At 36.5% G+C, this 15,742-nt stretch overlaps 1 long non-coding RNA gene across 1 annotated transcript; it reads left to right on the top strand.

Moving 5' to 3' along the window:
- The first annotated feature begins 2,509 nt into the window (after positions 1-2,509).
- Positions 2,510-10,034, top strand: LOC136265686 (uncharacterized). Its single transcript, XR_010705683.1, has 4 exons — positions 2,510-2,722; positions 4,192-4,292; positions 9,784-9,852; positions 9,899-10,034. It is a non-coding gene; the product is annotated as an uncharacterized lncRNA (long non-coding RNA).
- Positions 10,035-15,742: the final 5,708 nt, after the last annotated feature.

Below are 15,742 nucleotides of genomic sequence, written 5' to 3'. Positions count from 1 at the left end.
GCCTGAGTCCAGTCCGTGGAATAAAGTAGGCCAACTCGTAGGCTATGTACATACCAAAGAAGACCTGGCGTTGGAAACAGCATCAGTAACTTCCTCTGACCGGTTGTTTTAAATGCAAGCAGCCTGTAAGATTGGCACATTCTAAGGTGCTAACATTGTGCCTTTGCTTGCATCATCAATTTCCTGTTTCCAAACAGCTGCTATGTACTGCCATTGCACACAGAGAATGAAGACTATCTACTCTATCAGAGAATCTCAATAATTTACTTTTTGTGCTTACTATTCCACTACAACAGCCATTTCTCCAGTGCTATTAAAAATACACAATTGACTGTCTTGTAATATCATCACTGTCAGAATTATTGGTAAAAGTGGTGTATATACCCCAGAGATGACACTTTGTTATAATAGTAGTAAACCAACTTGCACAACCTTTTAGCTATACCGGGAATAAATTTCCAAAAAAGTTAAATTTTGTGTTTTTGATCATAACTTCAGATCTACACCATAACTTATATCTACTAACACTAGATAACTTAATTCTAGATCTGTTTTAGTACATCATAATCCTCATTCATCTGTTCCTTTTTGTACACAATATCATGGCAACAACCACTATTATGCATGCTACAATTTGTACATTAAATGGTTTTTAAAATTTTTTATGTAGTTTTAGCGTAAGCAACCATTGATCGAATTGACTCAATTGCCAGAAATGCATGCTTCAATTGTGTTATAATAAAAACAGTGGAATTCTGTAAATGGTACGTAGAAGTGGCATGGTTGACAAAGAGTGTTGTCTTTGTTAAAGGTTGTAATTCTACTAATAAAAATAGACAAAGGTTAACAGTTCATGTAACTTCCGTACTGTAGATTTCACAGCTGTTTTTAAAAGCGAGTTCAGCCTACACCATTAATGGTGCTTTCTCTTCATCACTTTGAAAGCCCATGACAGTCTACTGTTAATTTCTACTTTAATGTTAGTCACCAAGTGATGAAGGAAACAAGCCAGTGTTGAACTTGGGAGTTGAACTGGCATAACCCAAGATAACATGGTGGCTGTAATGAAGGCAAAGATTGGAAAGAATGTAATCGAAAATAGTGTACTGCCATCTAGCCAACTGTTGAGAAGCATAAGGAACCTAATATTCATCTCCATGAATGGAGTTCAAGTATGCTACCATGCTTTCCCTACAAAGCATCTAGAAACTACTAAGAGACCTAGAACAGAACCATGCAAGAGAAGGATTTAAAATTGGTTGGGAGCTGGTTGTTCCACTATTAAAATTATTGTAGAGCCCTTAAGTGACCATCATGTGTATAATGAAGCAATTTATGTGTGCATGTTTACAAATAATGTAGCTCATACATTATGCAATCTGATGTGCTGAAATTAGCATGGACGTCAGTTAGGCTTTCATAAATATACAGGATATTTTTCAGATTTTTGTGGGTTCCCAGTGCAAGGCCATGATCAGCATTGTCCGATAATTGAAACACAAAAGTTGTGATGGTTCTGATAAATGGTTACTTCGACTTTGCACATTTTCATCTGTTACTGATCAGGCGAAGTACCTTTTGACACCAAACTTGGTACACAGGAAGACAAAGTCAAGTGGAATATGTCTGCTAAAAATTGTGCTCCAGGAAGTTCTGATGAGAAGAGATGTACAGCAGGAATAAACATTCTGTTAATTGGTGCTTGTGCTATTATAGTTTTGAGTTTGGAAATAATTCTGTAACAGGTACAAGCTCTATATCTCATTGGGCTTGACATTTTGTAGGACAGGATTATTAAAAAAATGCTTTTAAAGTAAGTTATGGTCATTTTTGTGATTTCCATAGGGTTCGAAAAAACCTATCTAGTTTCACCATTATTTTCTGGAAAAAGATAGATCCTGCCTAAAATTTGTAGGAAATGTTTTGTGAAAATTTGTTTAGTTCTTTGTTTTATGACATCATGAACTCAGATTATGGATTTTTTTTGTAAAAATCACCATTAATTATAAAAGTGTGTTGTGAGACACCACTATATGTCTACTAACAGTAAATTATGAAATACTATAATAATGAACAGAGCACTGCATGAAAGCGACCATTGTAGAATGTATCTAGTGGAATATAGAATAAATGTGTGGGCATGCGAGTAAAATACTAGGAAATTTATGCCTGGTTGCACTATAGCTTTCTGTCTTCATTCTCCATTGTCTAATGTTGATACTGTATTTGGTCAGGGAGAAGTTTTTAGTTGGCGATATAGCTAGTGTTGATGTATACTCACTTTAGATATTTGAATGTCATAAAATGTTTGTGGTCTAGTATATATTAGTGCCAATGTTGATTTAAAGCTTCTTAAAGTTAAAGGATTACCACTTATTCATGATTTTGCCATGACTGTACTATAGGAGTATTTGGCTACTGTGTACAGAATGTGTATGAAATTCATTATTTGCTTTTGTGAATCATTTGTACATTGTTATGGTACAGGTGACTTCACTGACTACCCAACTGGAGGAGATGACAATAAGTAATGAGGAGCTGAGGGGAGAGGTTAGTGTTCTCAAGAATGAAAGTGATGGCCTCAAGGTGGAGAATAATGGTCTCAAGGTGGAGAGTAATGGACTCAAGGTGGAGAATAATGGGCTCAAGCTGCAGCTGGAGGTTGATGGTCTCAAAGGGGAGATAGAATTCTCAACTAAGAGTTGATAATGAACATTGGAAGGTTAGTAGCACATAGTACATTTTAATTGTCTATTTTTACTTCTCTATCTTACACCTAAATGTCACTTCACTCATAAAGCTTTTACCACTTGCAGGTGCATCACCCAAGTGGTACTTATCAATTATACCACAGGCACTGTGCTTTGATAAGTGTGCACTCACAGTTGGACAGCACCCTAATTTTTATGCTGAAGTCTTATTGGATTCTTTTTCAATTTTGAGGTGTAAAGAACATGTACAAATTAATGTTGTAGAAGTGGTGCAAAGTTACAAGTGGTTTTCAAAAATTGCAAGTGAGATGTTTTGTCATGCCTGCAGGGTAAACTACAGACAGAAACAACTTAAAAATCAGTATGCAGACAGGCTGTCATTATGCAGACCTTTTGTGATTTCAAAGTAATGAGAGCATTAGCTAAATTCAAACATGTAAAAAAGCTTGAGCAAAATACCCTAATAGAACAGTATAACCAAGAAGTAAAAATGTGCAGGGAAGTGTCAAAAATGCATGTCAACGATTCAAATCAGGGAATCTCCACACCTATACACCCAAACCCTTTACGCTGTCAGTAGTTCATTTCTACTTTATAAATGAAAGTTCTATCTTACTACACCAGAATGACAAAGTTTACTATTTCATAAACCTGTATTCTAAATTGTTCTATATAGAACATTCCATGTTAGATATTGCCCTAACCCTGAGTGGTGCCTTAGAATGCCCACACTAAAAGTTTGACAGTTCTATGATAATGATGGCTATATAGAAACTTATGTATAGAAGGTTCTATGACTACTCTATTCTATTAGAGTACCGTGATTTGCTTTTTTTCGTTGTAAAATAATATTCGTATCAAAATTTGTACAAAAATTTCTTGCACAAAAAATTTTATACAAGATCAAACTGCAGCAGTTATTCATGTAAATCATACGAAAATATATTTTATACGAAAATTATTATCATGAAAAAATTTTGCACAAAAATAAAGAGAAAAACGGTATAACAATTCAAAAAAACAGTTTCAATATCAAAAGACACTAGCATGCATGTGGCAATAAAATAAAATTATATAGATATGTGTAATTGCAAATTTGTGAACAAAAATAGTACTGTCCATGCCAAAACAGCCAAGATGTGAAAAGGGTGTGGCATTCAAAAGACAATCAAAGATAGAAAGTCAAAAATGGCTACTGTACATGTGAACTAATATTAAATGATGACAGAGCTGTGTATTTGATTGACATTATTGCAACTATGTCTTGAAGGATGTTATACCTAGCTTTTGAAAGGCTGAATCCTTTTCACAGCTTCACTATTTAGGATATACACCAATTAAGTTTCAATGAATAGTACACTTGTTACTACATATTTACTGCCGGTAGATTATACGTACATTAAAATCGAAATTGTCATTTTCCTTCTACACCACGATAACACATATTGCAATTTTCTATTAATAATGGGTTGTTTTGTAGCACACTACATTGATGGCCGATCAGAGGAGCAGTCTGCCACATCTTGTTCATCTTAACTCTAAGCAACGTATCATCCCTGTACCTCAGAAAAACAGACAAGGGTGAGTACATCAGTATTGCTTCTACTATTTTGTAAGTATAAGAAAAATTAGAAATTACAAGCTAGTAGGGGTCACTATACAATACAGTTGTACTGTATAGTAAGAATCATAAAGATTTGGGGTTTCTTGCTGAAGAATATTGCCCAAAAACCAGTGTCACCTTTCCTTCATAACAACTTGGCAGTATACAGCCTGTTTACACTTAGGTTGAACTATCTAGATTTAGAGCAATTTCCAAGTTAGTATTGAACTGAATCATGCCAAACTGCTATGAAATAAACCTGCTAGGGATGGGGGTCTGGTTTGATCTAGTTCACTCTGCTTAACAGTATAAACAGTTGTGGCCCTGCAGTTCAATTTGGCTTTAGTAAACAGAATAAAGAATATGGAGAACTACAGCTGAAATGGTGACTGTAATGATGAAATGAAGCTATGGCAGAGTATTTAGGAAACGATATAGAAGGATGGTCTCAAGAAAACATAAGGGTTCAAGAAGGTAATAGACAGCAGAAATCCTTTAACTCCATCAACAACTGATGAGTGATTGTAGGTTTAAGTTTTTTGTTGATTGGATTGGGCCCAACCTTTGTAGTATAAATGCTACTCAACAACTTGTCTGGATCACACTGAAGCAAACTCATCCAGAGGGATACGATCTTGTAGTATACCATAAACCAGGAAAATTCATCATCAAAAAATTTTTGTTGCTGGCTGTATCGACGGAAATTATAAATTTTTTTGACTGACTGACTGACTGATTGTTTGACTGACTGACTGACTGACTGACTGACTGACTGACTGACTGACTGACTGACTGACTGACTGACTGACTGACTGACTGACTGACTGACTGACTGACTGAATGACTGACTGATGCCTCCAGCCAAGCATAACTCAACCAACCTCGTATAAGGCTATAGGTTTGAATACTTTGCTGTTGGATGATGAGATATGTCCTTTCGCCAACTGTAGCTACAAACATGCATCATTGTCCTACGTACCATTATCTTCTTTGTGTTCCATTTCTTCCTCATAGGTGTTGGTTGGTGATAACGTATGGCATGGATCCGGTACTTTATTTTTCATAGTGTGACTGGATCGATTGCTCATATTGTTCTTAATTTGTAATCCTGTAAAATGGGTGGAACTGAAGTAGAATGGCCACTTTGTAATCGATATTCATGGTACATGCTCAACACTAGTTTCTGTAGCAGCTAGGGATAGATTGCAGAGAAACTTCTTGTGCCATTCTTTATTTGCAATGCCTGGATAACAGATTGCTGAAAAAAGGACTGGAAAGGCAATTTGCATTTAAATAATCAATAACTGAGGTGTGTCATGCTTGCTCAGTCATGTAGTTAATGCATTTGATGCCATTCTTTCCTTTGATGTGGTATGCGATATATGTTACTGCAAAATGTAAACAAAAAATTGCAAGCAAAAATGAGAAATTTGATCACAGATAAACAAGCAATGAAAAAAGAGGTTGAGGGGCACAAGCTGGTTGATATGTAATCCCTGCTGTATGGTCGAAGTTATTATTCTTCTACAAAAGAAATTATGGTAATTTTGATAATTTGCTCCCATATTATTACTCCAATAAAACACACACTTATGGTGAATTACCACTGACTGTTCTATTAGAGTATTTGGCAAACAAAGAACTGTAGTACAGTGGAATCTCTCTTGTATGATACATATTACTCTAAGTATCTCAGAAATGTCCGTAACTAAGAAATGCATGCTAATGTTATGCTGAAGTAACTGTTGATATTGCCATCAGTTCATAGGCGGCGGAAAGGGGGGGGGGGCTAGGGGGCTAAAGCCCCCCTTCGGTCTGCTGAGGGGGGGCTTAGCCCCCCCTCAGAATGATATCACACCGAAATTATCTTTCTTGAAGACCGTGATAAAGATCGAGATACTCTAATAGAGCAGTCACTCTAATAAAGTAGTCAGTGTGTAGCGAGCTATGTAAGGATTTTTATGTAGTTTATCAGCTAGAAATGGTAGCTGGTGAGGTGGAAAACTCTTGTCAGTTGGTTGTGACCTTTTTTTTTTTTTTTTTTTGGTCTCACCTTACCAAACTATAGAAATAAGTCTGGGTCAGCCCAGCGGAGCCCCCCCTCATATCAACTACTTCCTCCGCCGCTGCATCAGTTTGTACTATACAGTTTAGTGGGTAGAGGGGAAGTCACTACAGAGTATTCACGGTGACTCTCCTGGGCTGGAAAATGTTTTATCACCTAGCAACCAAGTGGTGGTCATCATATAGCACAGTAGTACTGTATATTAGGAATCATGAAGAACTGGGATTTTCGAACAAAAAATTCACCTAAAGCCCCTTTCATGACAGCTTGGCAGCATTGGTTAGGCAAAGCCAAGCCCCAAAATGTCATCAGACCAACCCCAAACCCTTCCCAAAAAGATTCTATGAAATTTAAAGTTTTTCTATTTAGCAGAATTTTATGGTGACTGACTGATGCCTCCAGCCAAGCATAACTCAACAATGAATAAGGCTATGGACTTGATTTCTTCACTGTTTGACATCGCTTCATCCCGAGATGTGCCTTTTCACCAACTACAGTACATACAATACACACATCATGGACTTGCATTTGTCCTCCTTTAATTTGTGTTCCAGTTCTTTCTGCTGAAAACACAAGGTTTTGATTCACGATAGTGCGATGTGGCTTCCCTGTGGCTGTTACCAGTATTTCCATCGTGACTATAGACTGATTGCAGAGATGCTTCTTGTACTGTTCTTCATTTGTAATGCTGTGTAATGGGTGAATCATAGCTGAAAACAAAGCATAATTGGCCACCTCTCTTTCCGTTACATCATTGATTGCTGGGGTTCACGTTCTGATGCAAAATTAATTTTATAGCATTCCTGGCACCATTCTTTCTTTTAAATGTGGTACATAAGAGCTAGTTCATTTTTGTCTTAACTATGTTATAAAATGTAAACAAACAAGTAGAAGGAACATTAGTTGGATTAGGGATCAAAGAAAAAGTTGCAAAACAAGGGAATAACTAAAACGTGGTGATACAAGGTATACCTGCAGGTACACTAGTGGACATTTAATCCCTAATTCAGTCTAGGTTTGATCCCTAATCCTAATTTTCCCTTCTATTTGTTAGTAGTAGAATAAACAAGCTGCCTAACAGATAAACAGCAGCCTTTAGGCTTCCTCCATGTGAGGTTCAGATAAGAGATGTTCCACAGTAAAATGACACACAAATTAATTATTTCTGATGTTGTACAGTTATTTCATGGTTGTTTACTACGTACCTATGAAATCCTGTTTTCTGGTATACTGGTAACAGAAAATGGTGATCCATATTGCGAATGCTTAGCCTCCCAATAGCCAGCATCTCTGTTGTTATATAACTGAATAGTATAGAAGATCAAACACTGCCAGGTCAATCACACAATTTAATTGGCTGACTAGAACTATGACAGAAACAATATTGTACAGCAATTATATATATATATATCTTCAGTTAAATTTTTCAAATACATTGTAAAATTCACTGGTACAGTGGGCAGTCAATTACTCAAACTAATTGTTTGTATATATATACATGTAGCTATGGCAGTCATTCATTTAGCTATATACAGAGCTTGATCAGTTACTCTAATAGATAACAAGTACACAAAAGTTTGGAATTTTCAATTAGAGTAGGGACCATAGTACATCAATAAAAAGTACTGAAACAAGCTGGAGTAGTGCACAATACAGTGGCGGATCCAGGGGGGGCACGTGCCCCCCCTCCCCCCCTTCCTTCAAAAAATTGCATAAAAGATCGACATACTCTAATAGAGCAGTCAATTACTCTAATAAAGCAGTCACAGTGTTCATGAGGCAGTGTAGCTTACCTGTGAAGCTATAATTATTCACATACGTGATATAATATATTTGGTAAAGGATATAACTAGCTATTATTGTATTATTGTTGTGACCTTTTTTTTTCTCTTCAACTTTTTTCAGCAAGGTGCCCCCCTCTTTCCAAACTCTGGATCCGCCCCTGCAATATTAATATTAAATCGCAGTAAAACAATAAGAAGTGTTATATCCCTACTGTGCTCTAATAGAAATGCACAGTAGGGATATAACTTATTATTTATTATAGAACTTTGCGTGGGCGAGATCAAAGGGAAAAAGTGTACTTTAAATTTCATAAAGTACACTCTCAGCCGGCCAACTGCTTCATCGACCACAAAGAGTGCTTTATTCGTTCAATAAAGCACTCTTTGCGGTGCAATAAAGCACTCTTTGTGGGCAATAAAGCACAGTTGCCCACGTGCCTTAGTGAAGGCTAATGGCCTACGGGGCTCGCGCCAGTACGACTAATCACCCAAGCCGGTGAAGGCTGATAGCCTCGCCGCGCTGAGTGATCAATCACCCCAGCCGATACGAGTTCCACCACTAGATTGCTTTTATAGACATACTTAAATGCTTCGATGATGGGTGGGAGAAGATAACGTTGCTGTTACGTTTGTTAATGTAACAGCAACGGAAATACTTCACCATGTGACTCGCAATAGAATCGATTGTGGGTTGCGAGCAAAACCTGCCAAAAGACGCGATGAACGTCTACTATGCCAAACTATGGTGAAATACGCGTGAGTTACTTTGTTAAACTAGTTTGTGTGCGTTCAGGCTGCTAATAATTCGTGTAACGCTTGTTAATTACGAGTCCTAGTGTATGGTGAAGCTACACGACTAGAAAGTTCCATAAATCATTTAAAGCATAGCCGCGAGTGCTATATGAAAAATAAAGTACGAGGCGCGCGGCCGAGATGCTAATAAAGCACTCGGCGAAATAGCACTCGCGGCTATGCTTTAACATATACATATTGTGCAATACTCCAGTTTGTTTCAGGACTTTAAAATACAGTATCCTTTCTCCACATTTTCAAACACACTTTCTGTAACAACTTTAAACAGGCTGTAGGACCAGGTGTCCTACAGACCTTCAGCAGTTGTGCTGTAAAGCCTTAATAAATAATTTTTAAAAAAGTATTTTTTTCAGTTCATGGTTCATATGGTTTGACTATACAGATCTGAAACAGGCTTGAAACCAGGTCAGGTCATATAATTGTCCAGCTTTATAGAAGACCCAGGTCTGATTGGTGTGTGGCATAAATTAATTTTCTTTTGTATGTACACGCCATAGCATTCTAGTCCTGTAGCAAACCAGCTTCTTTCATGTGCTACACCACGAGCTTTTTGGAATCAATTGCTACTGTCTGTAGGAGTATGCAGAGCCATGCACATTGCTGTTTATAGGCTTACTTGGAGCCACACACCCTAATTGATCACTCCCCTAGTGTATGTATATACCTATAGCGTTTGTACCCATCATAATACTGACTAATCACTTAGTTATCATGTGCCTGTTAACTCATTAAGTACATAATGGACCTAAACTAAGTGTTTCTATAATCCGTCAGCTAGCTGATAGTGATGTTGTTGATTCACTACAGGCTCCAGTTGACATGGTGTTCTATCATGACTACAAGTTGGATGATCACTGCAGACACTGCTTCATGCCAGTGAGTGGCTCTACATAATATATCATATGATAACCCTTCACTGTAGATCAGACGATATATTGCAAGAAAGAAGAAAGAATTTTTCACTAGTAGTTTAAATACAGACACTATACAGAAACTAGAAGAACAAAGTAACAAAGAACGATCTCCTCTTGTAACTTCAGAACCAGCTAGTAAACAACAAACAACTTTAAAATGATATCCAGTAATATCAATAAGTGTTGGTAATATTTGTATGGGGGAGGAGATTTATTGCACTGTGGTGGTACATGTTATACAATAGAGGACATTGACAGTACAATCACTCTAATAGAACAGTCAATAAATCTTACTGTATCACATGAAATTTTGATGAAAGGGAAAGTTGACTATTCCACATTTATCAGTTTTGATTAATTAAATGTCAAGAAATCATAAACCTGAACACTCACTTTGTCAAAATCATCAACTTTTTCTTCTGTTTTCTTTTCATGTAGCATGGTATAGTAGAGTGATTAGCTACAATTTCATGTGTTTGAACTACAACTACTGTAACAACAAAATTGCATATCACTGATTAGTGGTGGGCGATATCTTCAAAAACAAATATCGATAATTTTTTGGCACATTATCTCGATAACTACTAATATTGCAAAATGTCTCTTGAATAACTCATAACTAGTCCATATCAGCTGACCTGCCTGTCCAATATGTTTTCAAATCCAAGAATGCAGATTTATTGCATAGTAACTGGTTGTCAATACCTAGTATTGTATGCCTGAGCTGTACCCACACTGTTTTTTAAAAAAAGATGTTGTCATACTTATACCAAGGTAACAGCAAATACAACACATTGTGCTTGTTGTTACAGTGTATCTCAATATCATTTTTGCACATCAATATCAATAAACTATTGACTTTCTTTATAATAAATATTTCCCTATACTGATCTAAACAGCCCATTTAAACCAATATATGCATTATGACACTTAAATGTCTCACTGTACACTTGTTCTTACATACATTCTGATATTAGCTTCCTATGTATTTTTTCTCTAGCCTCTTTTGTTTGCATGTATTTCTCTACCACAATATGATACTTATGCAACTTTTAAGCCATTCATTTGAGTAGTAGTAACATTAATCTTTAAGTGGCGTGTTTAGTGCATGTTGTTTATATACTGCCTAACATCTTCCCTCCCTAACTGACTTGCATGTGATACTAGTGCCAGTGTTAGTGGACATTTCATGTAGATTGTATCATAATTACAATAACAAGTTAAGGCCACTCCAAGTAAATTCCTTACTTCCCATTTCATTGACCTCAAAATACATGCGGGCGGGTGGTTCATTATCCATTATTCATTATAGATAATTCTACTAATTTTCGAAATTTATAAATAACTTACAGGTAAGAATACAGTAGAAATAAGAACCTGAACAGTGAAAAGCTAGCTAAATGCACTGCTTGAAGGTTCTTAGTTTACTAATTTGTTAGGCTATTTTACTGTAATTGTACCCAGTTAAACTGATAGTAAAATGTCAGTAACTTTAAGTATATGGAACATAATTGTTTTACTAAGTTTTAAACTCTTAGTAAAACATCAGTTATTGCAGGTTTACTGAAAGACTACTAAAATACCAAACAATTAACTGTTCCATATACTGGGGATATACCACTAGCTCTAGTAAACTAAGAAACTTCAAGCAGTGATGGGCATTCTGAATGCTAAACTAGTCACTGCTATGCAATCACAGGATAAATAATGAATAAAATGTTCAATTGACAGCAATAAAGAATGACTGCGCGGGAAGAGAATCTGCATGCAGGCGGGAAACAGGGTGGTCTAATAGGACACAACCTGAACACTAGTCAATGAGATGTGTGAAATTTATTGACAAAATCCTCAGTACTGATCATGAGGTTACCAAGCTTGAAGTAGCTACACCTTTAGGCCCGAATCAGATGTGCTCAAAATTTTGTCCAAAATGCTTTCAGAAATTTCCCAAATTTTCACCCATTATGCTCTTCAGTGTTCCTATTATGCTGCAACATTTGTAACAATTATCATGGAACATTTTAATCAGTGAATTCTCTATTAGAGTATTTCACTATAAAATGACTGTTCTATTAGAGAGTATATATATAAATTGATCTAAGGAACTATGTACAATGCACTTAAGTGCTCTATCGCAGTTTCCACTGACTGCTCTATTAGGGAGTATCGATCTATTTTCATGGAATTAAGCTCCATAGTTTGAAATATCCACCTAATATGCCAGCATTATGCTGGCATAGCACTCCAGCCTATTATGCTTTTTATTATGCCAGCATATTTGATGCAGACCTATACACCTTAATGTTTTACACCTGGTTTATTGGTGAGGTCAAAAGTATACCATAGAATTGCTTTGGATTTAATCTGGTAGATATTTCAGTGTCCTTATAAAACAGAGTGCATGTACCTGTAGTAAAGTGTTGCTTCATTAGCCATTCCTCCTGTACCAGAGAAGTATGCTGAGCTTCAGTCATGATTTATTAAGTAGCTAGCTACAGTACACACCAGGGAGTTAGTAACAAACAGCAGTTATTGTAGTATAGTGGCTGCCTAGTAGATGAATATGAATTGATAGTATTATACAGTTACTGTATTCAGTTACGTTGAGCTAATAATAGCATGCATGGTCTCAGAAGTGGGATCCACACCCATGCCCATATACATTGACCAGAAAGCTAGACTACTGAAAATCGGAGCCTTGTTGAAGCACGATGACACTTGTAGAGGAGTAATGCACTTCTGTGATCAAGGTTGGTCAGAGAGGGTCACAGGGCCCAGTCAAAGTGGAGTACCTACCAGTTGCATCTGATCATGAGTGATGGCTTACTACTCAGAGGTACTAGACTAGATATTTCAAACTCACTGAGGCTATGGCCAGACATTTTGTGTCATTCACCCCGACCAGCAAAATGAAATGCTAAGTAAAAGCTAACTTGAACAGTAAGCTTGGCAAACAGTTAGAGAATATGGTGAAAACCTGTCATACTTGCTCTAAATTTATCTTCCACCAACAGAGCTAATGATTTCCACTCTTTTCCTCAGTTCCCTGGGCAGAAAGTATAGGAAGAGACGTATATTATTTGCATGGAAAAAAGCCATGTAGGTATCTCTTATATAGCGGGAACTTATAAGTGCCGAATGTGCTTTCGACGCTTATATAATTATAAGCTCTTGCATAGTAACAGACTACCAAGCAAAGTGCAGATGGTTACATGTCAACAGAGCACCTAGATCAACCCCATGGCATCCTATGAAAATATTTACATAAATTTTGTTGCTGACTCCTGACATACTGAGAATATCAGTGAACATGAATCAATGGTCCCAGTTTCATAGAAGTGGAAAAGTTTCCTAGAAGCCATTATGTTACGGACTCTGAGAAAGGGAAATGTAGTAGTGGTTGTTTATGTAGGCATGTGACAGCAGGTTTATATAAATTAATATGAGTGATTGTATATTAATATTATAGTGTGATTGTGCAGTCAGCTATAATGAGTTGTTAGTAATCCATACAAAACAGCTAAGCGTTGTTAAAATAATATCATTGCTGCCATTTCTTGGTTGCCATCTTGATTTCACAACTGTTTTCACCTAAGGCCTCACCATGTTTTCACAGCTTGGCTGTGTTGTGTGGATTTCACTTTTTTAATACTTTATAAGGCCCTAAAACCTGGCAGCCTATGCAGGGACTGATCCAGAGGGGGTGAATGACCATGCATGGTCTACGTGCACTCAGACATGCATTATTTAATAATGCTGATCATGAACACTCTTTCGTTATATGAACTATATAATTCCTTGCATTGCATCAGATTCCAATGCTAGCTGGCTATAACCTTACAGTAAATGGTAGCAGTATACATGAATTTATCTATGACCATGGGCAGTATTAACTATCACCAGGGCAGAGGAATTCTTGAAGGAAAATATGGGGTCTACTTTAGGGTTGAGTCAATTTTAATTTACTTTAATGTCTGCAGCAAATCACCTATAGTATATAAGGCTGTGGAATAATGCGACTACCTCAAAATTAGTTAAATTTTAAGTTGGCTAAGTAGTGAAAAACATACTGGGAATATTATAGCTATAACCTTTAAGATGATGTTTCTTCCTGTGGGGCATGTCATTAGTAGGAGATGATAGTTCACATTTAGTTATTCAATGGAGCAAACCTAAACTATCATCTCCTACATATCACATATGTCAGAGAGGAATGTGTAGTATGTGCAGAGGTGTTACAGGTGTATTACAGTTTGTTATAACCACTGGTGAATTACAGTTTGCTTTAACCACTAGTGTATTACAGTTTGTTTTAACCACTGATGTATTACAGTTTGTTTTAACCACTGATGTATTGCAGTTTGTTTTAACCACTGGTGTTAACTCATGATCAGCCTGTACAGAGATTACAAAATACATTAGGCCAGGCAAACTTGATTACTAGTTTCTTCCACAAAATTCAGATTTCCATGCGGCGGGTGGGAGGTAATTTTTCATTATTCATTTGAAAGAAAATACTTCAAATCAAGCTGTCTGTTATAAAGGTTAGCTAAAACCTTTTAAAAACTATTACTTACATATTAGCTACCACCGTTTCAGAAGTGCAAGTGACATTTGCTGTGCTGTAAAATGATAACCAGCCTTCCTAACATCAAAATACGTATACACGTGATTCATAACAGCATAGATAGTATATTCTCCGTATACGGAGAATATACTATCTATGATAACAGCAATAATCATGGCAGTGGGGTAAAAAGGGATGCGGGCGGGGATGAGAAACAACTAATCAAGTTTGCCTGGCCTTATTATGTTCATAAGGGCATGCTGCTCAAGGGATCCGCAACTCCTAAAAATCCTGTTCGAGATTTCAAATCTTTGCGATTTTTAAGATTTCAAGCAATTATGGCAAGATTTCAGAACAATTGAAATCTTAGATATCTGAAATAATAGCCTTATGTGATACGTAGTGTACGGAAATATGCAGAATTCTTTCTCGAGTTGTCTGCAAACTTGTGGGGATGCTGGACATAGCAGACATGATACTGCAAATACGAAAGTACACAGAAAATGTACGGAACTTTACACCAACTTTCAGAGATTTCAACAAGATTTCAAAGAGGGCTGTACGAGATTTCAAGCGAGTTTCGAACCCCTGCTACTAGCTATGTGCTTCACTGTACAAGTTAAATGATAATATTGTTAGCCCTTTTCCCCTGATGTATACCAAGACATTTAAGACTCTCATCTTAAAATCTGGGCCAGCCACCCATCTTTTATTTCTGGATCAGTGCCTGCTACGGCTGACTTCGTGGTTTTAAATTTCACAGACACAATAATAATTATTGAAGACAGACTTATAAATGTATTGTATTGCACCAATTTGCATGATTCACATACTGCATGCATGTAATAGAGTGCACATTTTCTGAGGACTTCTATAATAGAATGTTCTAGAACAATCTATATGAAATTACAAGCATTTGTTTACAGTATAAGCAGATTTCAACTAGAATTTTCATTTATAAAGCAGAAATTAAGTTGGGAGATAGCAGTGGTTAAGGATGCGGGTGTCAGGTATGGAGGTCATTGGTTCAAACTCTGGTAAGTTATTTTTACAATTATCATTGTGATTATTATTATTATTATTATTAATGGACAAAAATTGCTGAAGCCCCAGGCATGTGAGCCCTCGGTCAACATGCGACTACAAACAGGATCAGGTATCATTGTGGGCATGCATGGCAAGAAAAGAATGAAAAAAAGAAATTACAAACAAAACACACATAATATATTAGCTATATGTATTTACAACCAAAGTATATATTATTGCATCATCATTATTGTTATTA

This window comes from Dysidea avara, chromosome 9, assembly GCF_963678975.1.
Source record: "Dysidea avara chromosome 9, odDysAvar1.4, whole genome shotgun sequence".
Taxonomy (NCBI): Eukaryota; Metazoa; Porifera; class Demospongiae; order Dictyoceratida; family Dysideidae; genus Dysidea; species Dysidea avara.
This window is presented reverse-complemented; position numbering and strand designations above follow the sequence as displayed.